This window comes from Orcinus orca, chromosome 17 (genome assembly GCF_937001465.1).
Source record: "Orcinus orca chromosome 17, mOrcOrc1.1, whole genome shotgun sequence".
NCBI lineage: Eukaryota > Metazoa > Chordata > Mammalia > Artiodactyla > Delphinidae > Orcinus > Orcinus orca.
Genome location: NC_064575.1, coordinates 79,625,073 through 79,637,642, shown reverse-complemented (window position 1 = coordinate 79,637,642; position 12,570 = coordinate 79,625,073). Strand labels below are relative to the sequence as shown.

General features: G+C 55.4%; 1 protein-coding gene and 1 long non-coding RNA gene across 4 annotated transcripts in view; one reads left to right on the top strand and one right to left on the bottom strand.

The window, feature by feature from the left end:
- Nucleotides 1-2,584: 2,584 nt before the first annotated feature.
- LOC125961618 (uncharacterized) lies at nt 2,585-4,071 on the bottom strand. The gene is made up of 2 exons (XR_007472519.1): nt 3,845-4,071; nt 2,585-3,205 (listed from the first exon to the last, which is right to left on the bottom strand). It is a non-coding gene; the product is annotated as an uncharacterized LOC125961618 (long non-coding RNA).
- Nucleotides 4,072-4,244: 173 nt separating this feature from the next.
- The window catches only part of ST3GAL1 (ST3 beta-galactoside alpha-2,3-sialyltransferase 1), an 87,944-nt gene continuing 79,618 nt past the window's right edge, over nt 4,245-12,570 (top strand). For 2 of the 3 annotated variants that reach the window (XM_033419753.2, XM_049700325.1), the window contains exon 1: nt 4,256-4,462. The gene's annotated coding sequence lies outside the window, so the exon portion shown is untranslated. Of the gene's footprint in view, nt 4,463-12,570 lie in introns of all 3 variants that reach the window. The other variant, XM_049700327.1, reaches the window with a different exon arrangement.

Genomic DNA, 12,570 nt, shown 5'->3' with positions numbered 1-12,570 from the left:
AGTGTATGGCTCTGTTTACTACTGCTGACTCAAATGCCTAGAGATTTTCCAGGTTGGAAGGGGACTGAAGAATCATGGGTCCTACGTTCCCTGTAATGCAAAATCTCCTGTAAAGGTCTCCATCCACGTATTTATTATTGACGTGGGTACATGCTGCCTGAGCAGCCTGTTCACAGTTGGATTGTTGACCTATAACAGAATGAGACCTGTCAGTCAGATTCCTCTCCTGGAAAAACTAAAACTTGGAGCGGATGAACAGTTGCCACGACGTAGAGGGGCTGGGGCTACAAGCATACAGAAAACTTTTAGGGCGACCCCAGGACTTAACAGGGAATGCCTATAAGCGAGGAGAGAGCAGAGAGACAAGGAAGGGAGAGAAAGAGAAAGACAGAGAGGGCCACAGAGACAGGCTGTCATTCTCCTTCTGGGTCCCCACTTTTAGTCAGTCTGTATATCCCTACATCACTTTTTTTTAATCTAAGGAAAGTTGGGCCAGGTTCTCACAGCCTCAAGAACCCAAAGTAAAACACTGCCCAGAACCAAACACCAAGTACCCAGCAGCTCTGAACTCATCTTTGACAAGCAAGGCAGCTCTTTCCTTTTCTGCACCATCACCCAGATGGCATCAGAACCCATTAGGATTGTTCCACTCTGATGAACCAAGAAAGGGGATGGGGAAAGGATGAAATCAATTTCTTTAACCATCATTACTAAGAGCTTTGCTGTTGCTCTGAAGACATTGTGGGGCTGGGTGGGGTGACGGTGAGCATTAAATCAATGTCAGGGCTCCCAGGGAACTCACTGTGCAGACACTCCAGTCATGACTGTTACCGGCTGGCCATGTTGGGAGACACAGTGCGGGTGAGAAGCAGGAACGTTCACAGACACACAATCCTGACACACAGCCCCAGATCCGGGCTCCTGGAAACTGGCGAGGGTATCAGAAGTGCTTTCATAACATGTCATAACTCTGGGAAAGAGGCCTTCTGTGCTACCTGGTAAGAAGTACATTGTAAAAATAAAGGAAGTGGGGCTAGAAAAAGCCTCCCAGGTTAACCCATCAGAGACTGGGAAAAGACGTGTCTGATGTACATCTTTTTATACGGATAAGCTGATGATTTATGCAAGTTTCACCAGAGTTGCTTAATAAGAAATTTCCGTCTCACTGTACAGTCATCTAGGGGAACTGCCAAGAACGCAGGGGGGAAACCGAGAGCCGACTCTGATTCTGGGCTGCAAAGCAGAAGAGCTGGACGGTCTGGGGCCGCTCACTTGCCCCATCTGACCTCCCTCCTGCTAGGATATAATAGGATAGTCTTAATGACGGAAGCATTTTCTATTTTGCAAAGCGCTTTTCTGTACATTATACTATTTGATCCTTGCCACAAACAACATTTCTTTACTAATTCATCCAGGAAGTCTTTATTGAGCATCTAGCATGTAACTGGTATGAGATGGGCGCTGCAGTCAGCCGGGAGCAAAACCCGACGCATTCCCTCCCCACAGCAAGCTGAATCAGATCAGATCAGAAGGCAAACGCCGCCGATTATACAATCAGGAAAATCCACAGGGCGCCGGAGGCAGCTGTCCCCGTGAAGACAGCAAGAGGACCACGCTTACATTTGGATACTTGGACCTGGTTGATGTTCCGAGCCAGGCCCCCAGGTGCTGAGTCTGAGAGGTCCATGTCCGAAGGTTCCCACGGCTGGAAGACGCTGCCGCTGCAGAGAACAGAAGTTGATGTTCCTGGGAACCCTCTCTGCTCCCCTCGTCCCAAACACTAAAGCATTTTGGGGAATGCCAAGTGCGGTGGACGCCCTGACTCACATCTCAGAAAGAGCAAAGCCCACACGATGCTTCCAGGCAGGCCAGAAGGTTCACCTCCACCCCCCTCTAGAACTGAAGCAAAAACCAATACGTTCAGGCAAGAGGTCTCGGGTCACGAAATACCCAAAACTTTTCTCGCAGACTCCCGGAGGGCAGGAAACTTAGACAGGCAGCAGGGCCCGGGTGCAGCTTGGCAGGGTTCCTGCTCCTTGAAGAACTCTTGCAGATCCGCATGCTTTTTGTTTCGGCTTCCCCCCCACCCCACCGCACCTTGCCCTATTCTCTTTATTCCTCTTTTCCTTCCCCTTCTAGTAGGGAATTTTCTCACTCTCTCCTCTGCCCCTTTTAATCGTTATCTCTTCTGCTCTGAATATCTCTTTTTTTCCTTCAACTCCCAGAAGTCTTCTGCATACCACCACCCCATTCTCTAGGGCAGGCCTCCCCCAGCTGTGGGCAGGGAACCTGGTGCCGAAGAAATCCACCATTCACACAACACACTTTTATTGAGCATTTACTATATGCTAAGTAGAGGTTTTAATGTTGGACATACATGAATTCACTTAATCATCACAGCAACCTTGTGAGATGGACAGTATTAAGCCCATTTACACAAATGAAGAAACTGAGGCACAGAGTTAGTAGGCTTAGGGATTCTGAAACTAGCCTAATTTTGTTGCAGGAAGGGGGACCCCTCGCAGGGCCCGAGAGTAGGCTCTTAGTCTAACACCCGGAAATGAACTGTCCGAGGAGACACACGTGCTGACGAAGCAAGAGACTTTATTGGGAAGGGGAACCCGGGTGGAGAGCAGGAGGGTGAGGGAACCCAGGAGGACGGCTCTGCTACATGGCTCGCAGTCTCAGGTTTTATGGTGATCGGGTTAGCTTCCGGATTGCCTCTGGCCAATCATTCTGATTCAGGGTCCTTTCTGGTGGCACGGGCATAGCTCAGCCAAGATGGATTCCAGCGAGGAGGATTCTGGGAGGTTGGTAGGCCATGTGGACTGGCATCTCCTTTAGAACTTTCCCGGATTCCGGTTGTTGGTGGCTTGTTAGTTCTGTGATCCTTACCAGGACCTCCTGTGATAGAATAACTCATGCAAACTGTTACTGTCTTTGCCTGGCCAGGGCTGGTGCTTTCAGTCAGTGTTTCCCCCAACGATTTCACACATCCAGGGAGTGGCAGGTTTGAACCAAGAAGTCGGGTCCAGCTGGTCCTGGTCTGAAGCACACACTACACATTCCTCTGATGAAGAGCTAAGGAGCTCTCTGACTCCACTGAAGAAGGCTGACCTCTCCGACTGGGGCAAGGGAAGCTGAAAGAATTAACTGACCCCGAGGCCAAGCTATGCCTTTTTCCTCTCAGCATTCCTCAGGAAAACTGTGAAAGAGGACAAACCCCAATAAGGGGATAAGAACTGTAAAACCAGATTTTTTGGTAATGCCTCTTAAATCCTGTGTCCTGCACGTACGTAGCCTTAGGACTGGCATTCTGCCATTGAGCAAGACGCCTCCAGCGCGCACACTTCCCTGTAAAGAAGGAAGGGCAAAAACCGCGCAAACCTGACCCTGAAAGGGGGCCCGGTCCTCGAAGCCCCAGCCCCAGGAAACCTTTGGGGTTGGCTCCTGCCTGGGGTCCGGCTGCCCAGAGCTTGACCTGCTCTGGATCACGCTGCAGCCTCCGCATCTGGGAGGAAAAAAACAGCGGCGGGCAGGAGGGCCAGGGCGGGGGCCGGGCCTAGGTGGCGCCTCCGCGGCTCTTATCTGGGCCCCCGCCCGAGCCTCACCGGCTCCCTAGCCCCACTCCTCCCCTCCCTCTCCCTAAATCCCACCGCGAGTCCCGCGCCCTTAGAGGAAGGGGGTGGCTTTGCCCAGCCGCCAGCAGGGGGGGATCGGCCCCTTCTCGCTACCATGCACCCGACTCGGGCTCTTCAGAGCCCGTCCTCTCGCAGGGCGCCGTCACCTCCTCCGCGGGGCTGATCCCCCGGCCCCCCTGGCCTCTCTTCCCCAGCCTTCCCACCCTGAAGGCGGCGGCCCCGGCGCGAAGTGTCGCCGAGACGTCCCCGCAGAGCCCCTCTCGGGGCGGCGATCCGGTCCCCGCGCCCGAGCCGACAGCAGTCCACGTGGCTCGGAGCTCTATATTCGGCTCGCAGGCAGCCCAGAGCGTGCGGAAACCCGACCGCGTCCGGGTGGAGGGAGTGACGCGAGGAGAGCGCCGGGCGGCGAGGGGCGGGCGCTGGGCGGAGGAAGGGGAGGGCCGCGCGCAGGAGAGGCGCCCGCCCGGCTCCGGCGCGCGCCCCGGCTCCTGGCCGCGGCCGGCCCCTCCCCGGCCCGCCCGCCTCCCCCTTCCGTTACACCCGGGGGAAGGTGTTCCCGAGACCGCTCCCATCCTCACCCCGCCTCCCCGCTTCCCTGGCTCCAGCCTCCGCCGGCGGAGCTCCACTATGCCAGACAGTTTCGACACTTTGCAAAGACAAAGACCAGAGGAAGGAGAACGAAGAGGAAGAGGAGGAGAGAGAGGAGAAAGGGGCGATGTGAGCTGGGAACGGGGCGAGTGTTCGGGACACCCCCTTTTGATTCTCCTCCGAATCCCCTCATCCCCCGAAGCCCAGGAAACTTTCGCGTGTCTCCGGCCGCGGTGAGTGAGCGCGCGGAGCCGGGGGTGCGCGGGGGGCTGCATCCACCGGAGTTGGGGTCCGGCAGTTTCGCTTGTGTTCTCCGAGTGGAGGGGCGATTGTCCGCACCCGGGGACAGAAGTGGTGGGGAAGGATCCAGGAGGGTGTGACAGGAGGGTGGAAGTGGGTTGAAGACCTCAGGTGCCGGGAGGGAGGAAGGCAAATGTAGGAAGACCCCTTCCTTAGCAGCGGTGTCGCCGGGGTCTTTGGGAGAGGAAGGAGGTCGCAGAAGAGGGTCGGGCTCAGGGGTTTACAGCCGTTTCAAAAGCAGCTGTTGGGTGCTCAACGGGGAGCCTACACCGGGTCTGGGGCAGCGGTCCCCGGGGTGGCCCCAGTGACATTGCACTCGGCGCCGGGCTGGCATCTCCCCGGTGGGGGCCGCCGAAAGGCGGAGTGGCCAACGGGGTCGCCCTCCGGCGCTTTAGAGCGGAACCAGGGGTGCTGGGGCGCGCGGAGGCCGCCCAGTGATCCGGTCGGGCGGCCGAGGGATGGTATCCGGATGGTGCTTCCAAATCCGCTGCGAGCAGGCGCAGATCGAGGAGGTGGCCATCGCCCCCGGGGACACCGCAGGCCCGCATTGCTCCGGATACGGTGGAGAGGTTGGCACCCGGGACAGGACGGCTGGACGTGGCGTGGTGGACAGGGTGGGCGAAGGGGAGCGTAGCGGGGGTGGTGCCCGTGGCGACTTGAAACTCTGGGTCCGCCCCAGTCCCGGTAGGCGCCGCAGCTGCCGCGAAATAATCTGACAAAAGTTAGCAACTTGTCTGCGTCTCGGGTGTGTGACCCGCGCGGCGTAGGGGCCGCTCCTTGGGAGAGCGCAGGAGCGGTGAGCGGTGCCACCGGGGCATAGCGCCCTGATGGGGGTACAACCTGATTCGGAATCGGGACAGGGGCGCAATTTCTAGCTCCTCCTTTCACTAAGCGAGAGTGTGTTTGAACTTGACCTTGCGGGAGGAAGCGCGGCTGAACTTGACGTGGGGATTGAGGCTGCTCCCCAGCTGGGCGCCTTCGCTGTATCCCGAGGCCTGGTCTCCTGGGAAGGGTGTTGGGATTATCTGGGCTCTGCTCTTCCGCCGGAGACCTGAGTCTCTCCTCCCTCCTACGCGAGGGTCCCAAACCGCACCTTCACGCTCGGGGCTTGGTGGGGTCGCTGGGCGAGCGGACACGTGCCCGCTCAGAAGTCTGCGAGTGGTTGGGGGCTGGGCGGGTTCTGCGTGTCCCACAGAGGGAGACAGCCTTGACCCTGAGGGCAGTGACCTCCTCACTGCGTCGTCGCCGCATCAGGCATCCGCCGGGCTTTCACGTGCCCACGTCCGGGGACCTCTCGCCTCTTCCGGCTCATCCCCCTCCCAGGTCCCACGCCACGCGGATTTGTGCAGAGATGGTTCCCCAGGGAGACAGCGAGCACCCGCTCCCGCTCTGCGGCTGTGTGCCTGTGAGCGCGTGTGTGCGTGTGCGTGTGTGTGTGTGTGTGTGTGTGTGTTGAGGTGGCGGGGGTCGGTACTCGCCAGCGGGGAAAATGAGGTCGGCGGGGAACGAGGTTGTACAGCCATCGCGCCTGGCACACAGTAGGTACGTATGAAGGCTGTCTGAAAAGGCCTCTTCGAGGGAAGGCGCTGGCAGAGGCCGGGACGTCCCTTGCCTCTTTCTCCCCACGTTTACTATTCATTTCGCATCTATCTACCCAGCCCAGCGCTTTTGGCTTCTAGACGTACCTTGCGCACCCACTACGTGCTGGGCTCAGAGATGCGCTCTTCTTAGACGCTGGGGCGAAGCCGCCAGGTTTTCTTTCCCGGGAGCTGCGGGAGAGCGTTCCCGACGTTCGGAAAAGGCAAGGTGCACTGCCCCCTGCCGACTACTCTAGAGATTGCATCTTGGTTCCGAGTCTGGAAGGGGCGCGGAGGCAGGGTGCCTTGGGTCGCGCCCTGCACCTCCGGTTCCTACCCCCAAACACCATGGCCCGGCCTTTTTCTGAAATCCTGCGGTTAGCTGAAAAGACCGACCCGAGAGTTCACCATAACATGCCCCGATCTGGGTGCGGAGTGGGGGTAAAACGGGGTCATTGCTCTTACCTTACCAATACGTTATGCAAGATAAACATTACGTGTAATTGAGTGTGTGTGTATAAGTAGATATACATACGTATGTTCACATACTACATATGTGTATGTATATATTCACATGCCTCGATTTCAAGTTTGGGGGAAAGGAATTTCATCATAAGAAAAATTTATTTTGCTGAATACGTGACCGAATAAGTAGGGGGTCCTTTCCCGACCTTTGAACTATCCCACAGGTGTGGGAATATGCTGCCCCTGTGTTGCGCTAGGCCTGCATTTGCTGTCCAGGTCTGCGCTGGGGCAAGGCCGGGGCCTGGGCCCCAGCAGAGTCTTACCTTCACTTCCCTCCGCTGGCGGGGGGGCTAGCAGCCCCCTGGAGCACTGGGTTTAGAGAAAAAAAAAACCAGGAAGTGTTGCCAGAAGTGATGGCGGAGGAATTTCTCTAAGGGCTGAAGATTACGCTCCTGCAAGCTCTATCAGCAGCCGGAAGCTGGCTCTTAAGCAGCCCCCTGCTGACCTTAAGACTGCTTCCACTTTGGCGGTACAGGCCGGGCACGCCCCGGCTGGGCTCACCAGCACCTGAAGTCCTGAAGTCGGGGACCTGCCTAGTACCGGTCGTCAGAGCCTTCTGGTGCCCCAGCTTTGGTGGGCTGGATCCACCGGTGGGCCGAGTGGCGAGCGTTCCTCGGAGGTCCTGGGGCCTCGCGGGTGCGTGGGACTCTGCGCCAGGTGGGTGTCCCTCTCCTCTCTCCACCACCAGCCCTGGGAACCTCACCTGGAGACAAGCTGTCTGCAGCCCCGTAGGAAGGGGCCCCTTAATCTTCTGGTCAGTTAACTCTGTCTGAATCCGTTGTTGACTCAAAGGCATTATATTTGGACAGGGCTTTTGCCTTGCAGAATCGAAACCTTAACCCTCTCCTAGGTCCCCTCCCATACCACAAAAAGCAGCCAAGAAAGCAAAAAATAAAATCGACCAGTTATCTTGTCCATACACGGCTTCCCAGTGAGTTCTCCGTATGCATCTGAACACACACACCGCGGGCCGGAGGAAGAGCTGGCCTGGTCACAAAGAATTACTCTAGAATAAGGCTTCCATACACTTTGGTCAGTTATGGAACCCTGTGGAACCTCCAGCACTGCCAACCCCCTTGCAGAGCGGAGGATCTGGGCGCTCTCTTCTGCTCAGTTTGGTCCCAGGAACCCAGCCTTGGGCCCCAGCAAGACCCTGCGTTCTAGCCCCAGGGCCAGCACTCAATTATGTGACCACTTAAAACCCAGACTGTTTCAGGCTCTGGGTCTGTGTCACTCTGGGCAATGAGCGGTGTGGAGCTCTGCTGACATTACCTCGGGGGCATTAGGGCCTTTCTTTGCGAAAATAGTGCCCCCCTCCCATGTGCTTTTGCCTCCAGCTCCATCCTCAGAATGCTCCAGGCATCCCTGGCATCACAGACAACCTAGCCCACCCCATGCCAACTGTGTACCCCCTTTCACTCCTGGAGCCTTGAGAAGCCCACCCTCACTTGGCGAAGTTATTCTCCAGCGATTCGCAGCATTGGGTATGGAGACAAGGCCCAGAAGCTTCCGGCTCTGGGGTGACATCTGTAAGGACTCTCCAATGATGCATGTTGCAAATAGGGACCACAGGGACCTCTCCAGGACCTAGGTGGTTCCCACGGTAAGAGCTGAGATGTTCTTAGAAATCATTTTGTTCAACTAACTCTTTCATTTTATGCAAAAATACTGAGGCCCCGTGGAGAGGTCACGGGGACCTGCAGTGACAGAGCTGATCTAGACTGCTGGCTGGTCTCAAACTTTAAATAGATTAGCTGTCTGGGCTCCCCCTTCCCCAAGCCCACTCATTTCCATACACTTATGTCTGTTTTTCATTGTTGGAGACAAATAAATCCTTGGAGATGAAGCTAAATCCGGCCTCTGTACCCTGACACTGAATTAACTCTCGGAGGCAGAGTTTTGGGTGAAGTAGAAAAGAATAGCTTTATTGCTTTGCCAGGCAAAGGGGGCCACAGCGGGCTAATGCCCTCAGAACTATGTGTCCCAACCTGGAGGGGGTAGTGAGAAGTTTTATGGTAATGGTTCAGAGAGGGCGTGATCAGCTGGTGGCCATTCTTCTGACTGGTTGGTGGGGAGGTACGTGGGAGTCGGCATCATCAACCTTCTGGTTCCACCTGGTTGGATTGTTTCGGTTGAACCAACATTTATTAGGAACTTATTGTCTCCCAGGCACCATGCAAGGTGCTAGAACTATAGAGATGGAGGGACATGTGGTCAGTCCTTGTTCCCTCCATCCCCACCCCACCAGAGGTCACGGTGTCGTGGGGAGGTGCATGGGGACATGAAGAGTTACTCCATAGTGGGGGTTTGCACTAGAGCAGAAATACGCACTGGCCGAGGCAGGGTTTCGACAGAGAAGAAAAGGGATTCCTCTACCTGGGGGACCCATGGAAAGATTCATTGAGGAGACAACCCACGGGTACCTTGGGGAATTCTTCCAGGCACAAGTCAGACTGCAGGAGAGCAGCCTGCAGTGTTTTCTTGAATGCACAGAACTGGTATCGAGTCAAAGTGGCGTGTGCCCTGTGTGCGCAAGAATAATAAAGTAAAGTAACAATAACAAGAGGTCTTTTATGCATGGTTCAGCAGAGGGGAGGGAACTGGGGATTTTAGGGGTTCGGTGCTTTGGCCCCCGGTTCCCGTGCTGATCTCCGGTTTGCTTCTGTGGGATTCATCCTTGCTACTCAGCCAGGGTGCAGGTCCCTGGACCCTGCAGTCCTCCAAGGGCTCTGGGCTTCAGAGGGATGGTGTGTAAGAATGCCAGTGGCTGCTTTGGGTTTAAAAAATACAGTTCCATGCTTTCTGTCTAATGCTCGGTTGGAGGAGCTGATTTGGGAGAGTGCAGTGAAATGGCACAGCGGCAGCGTGGGGGCGGAAAGCGCCCAGGTTTTCAGGATCACACCGCCCAGGTCGAGCTGGGTGAGCTCGGGCAAGCCCTGCACCTCCGTTGGCCAAATCTGAGTTGCAGGTGGGCGATTATCCCCCCAGGAAGTGGGCCACTATGAGGATGAAGCAAGGTCATGCGTGAGAGGATATTGCCTGTGGGGCTGGGCTCCCAGAGCCCCCCGGGACCCAGTTAATAACAGTCTGGTTCCAGAGGGTTCTAAGAGGAAGTGCTGCTGGCTGGAGATACTGCCTCGGGACAGAGCGCGTGGGAATAGAAGAGGTGACTGGAGGTGGAACGTTTTGGGAAGCTCATGGAAGAACACTTGAAACCCGAGGCTGGCTTTAATGTTCAGTGGTGGGTAAAAAACCCACCCTGGAGGCAGCGAGGCAGAATAGCTGGGTTGGGGTAATAGCATTCTCTTCTCATTCCTGCAGGTTGCCTAAGCGTTTAAAGTTTTCTTTTTCCCTTGGGCATGACCTGGAGGGTTCCCGGGAGCGGTGGCACCTGGGTTGGGGGAGAGGGATGCTCTGCGCCCGGAGCCTGTCCTGGCTCAGGTAGCCTGGCTGGTCAGCAGGCCGTGTGGCATGTGTCAAAGTTGAAGGCACCTGGAGTGGACTCTGTAGTGTCAACCCAGGGACAAGCGTTAGAGGGACGGCCCTGGTGTCAGGATATTTCCTCCCGTTAGGGGCACCGCTGGCCCAGGGTTCAGAAGTGCCCCACCCGAGTCCTGACCCTATTCTACTTGCTGCCGCCCATGACCTTGGGGACATCATTTGTCGATGGAAAAAAAGGCACAACCTAGAAGTCGAGGTTGATAATTATGGGTTTTTTTGGTGGACTTTCTGAGGAATTCAAGCCGGGGAGACAGCTTCTCAGATCGCGCTGAGGGACTGCCCCAAGTAGGTCAGGGAGGAACCAGGATGTAGAGGGGTTTTTGCCACAAAGACCAGGTAGTTCGAACATCAAAAGATTACCACTAATGAGAGAAAACCAGACATCTCAAGTGAATGAATTTGGCACTTTTCTGTGTATGGGAAGATGCATGTCTGGGCTCATTGAAATCATTCCTTTGATGTGCATCTCAGCTCTCTAGGGCAAGTATCCTGTCCTTTCCCCTCCTGAGTCCCCTCAGGATGTACCTTTAGGGGTGGCTGCAGGGTCTGAGGGTTTGTTGCCATCCTGAGCTCCCTCAGGGGTGACTGGAGTGTCTTGACGGCTGCAGCATCCTTTATTTGCTGATACGGCAGCAGCATTTTTCATCCACACACTTAAGCTCTGAATCTCCATTTCCTCAAGTAGTAGAGGGTGATATAAATCCCCCAAGACAGGATGAGGCTGATGAACAGGCCTTCTTGATTATAAAAGGAGTAACATCTACTTCTTATTAAATGTTCAGTGTGTGCCCAGTGCAGCGGCAAGTATTCTAAACTTCAGATCATTTTGTGTTCCGGTAGAAAGGATGTGCACTTACATTGAGTGGAGAGTTTTAGTAAAGAGTGTTTCACAGAGCTGGGAGCAGTATTTAGGGAAATCAGTAAGGGATGTAGCAGTACCTGGGCCCAGTGACCACGCGCCACCATTCCCTTCCCCCCCAGAGGAGGCAGAGGGAGGGATGGGGGAGAGGAACCAGGAGAGCACGGCAGTAGGAGCTGATCGAAGCTTGTGGAAGAGCCTCCCCCTTCCCCCTGGCGGGGAGGGGACAGGAGGATGCACTCTGCCACCTGGCTCTGTCCTGCCTGCCCCCACAATCCCTGTGTCACCAAGAGACGAGCCCTCCCAGCAGCCAGAGGCCACGGGCCTCCATGTTGGAGCTTCTCAAGGACATGACGGGATGAAGACAGGTCACCTCCGCACTCACAGCCGTTGGCATCTGACCCTGTTTGGACCTCCGTTCGTCTCTTCTGTGTGCTCCACTGGGATCAGGGCCCTCCCCATTTTGCAGACGTACCCAAGGTCACGTGGTCTTGCCCACACCCGGATCTTCCGTGTGCCTGGAATTACCCTCATGGGAAGTAGGTGACTCCGGGGGAAGGAATAAGCCCACATTTCCAGCTGCCTTGAAGCCCCATCACACACCTTCCTCCGCTCACCCTTCGGAGCTCCCACCACCCACCCTTCCCACCTTGAACTGTACAGGTGAGGAAGTTGAAGGTCAGTCAGGTGAGCAGGTCCACATGGGCTTAAGATATGGCCTCTGGCCGTGGTGGGGCCGCCTCCCTGCATCCCGGCCCCTCGGGGCCTTGCTGTCTCTACCTCGCCCCCTTCTCCCTCCATCCACTTGGCTAAGTCTGAGAACAGGGGCAAAAAATCCCATAAACTAAGTCTCAGCATCTCCATTAGATCCTAGAGTCAACTTAGGGAACCAAAACTTTATCATCATAAAAACGCAATACAACACAGCACAACATAACACAACACAGCAGCACATAACAACCACAGCTGCCAGTTACAGTTCATGCAAAGTAAGTGTGGATGAACCTGACCGGAAACAGACTTGGCCGAGAACTAGCTTTTAGCATTATTAGGAAGCCAGAGAGTGCCGCCCCAGGGGAGGCTTAGAGCATCAAGGTGGGGTTCTGCTGGTGAGACTCAGGTAGGCACATAACAGTGGAACCTCCAGAAAGGAGCTGTCAGCCAATAACTCAGACACTTTGCTAGATAATCTCCCTGCTATTTAATTATTTTGCCTGTCAATGATTTTCTTCCAGGGGAGGGAGTCAGCTAGTACATGGAGTTAAAAGTCATAGAACAACTGCATGAATAGAGTTTAGGAGAAAGCTGCAGGCAGTCTTGGAACAGGGAAGCTTGCCTGTACATTTTTGGGGGTAAAGTGATGAACTGTCAGCAAAGAGGTTACTGTGCGTGTTCTGTCCTTGAGAAGGATTTCAAAGACTACAGTTTCACTTGTTGGATTTTCTAGAAAACCCCGAGAGTTCAACCTTGGAGCCTAGCGATAGGTGGTCTCTGGGTTCCCCTGTGCTCAGGGCCTGCCATCAGCACTTCTACTTCCACTGAGCTAAGATGTACACATTCCCTCCTCAGTTAGAGCTGA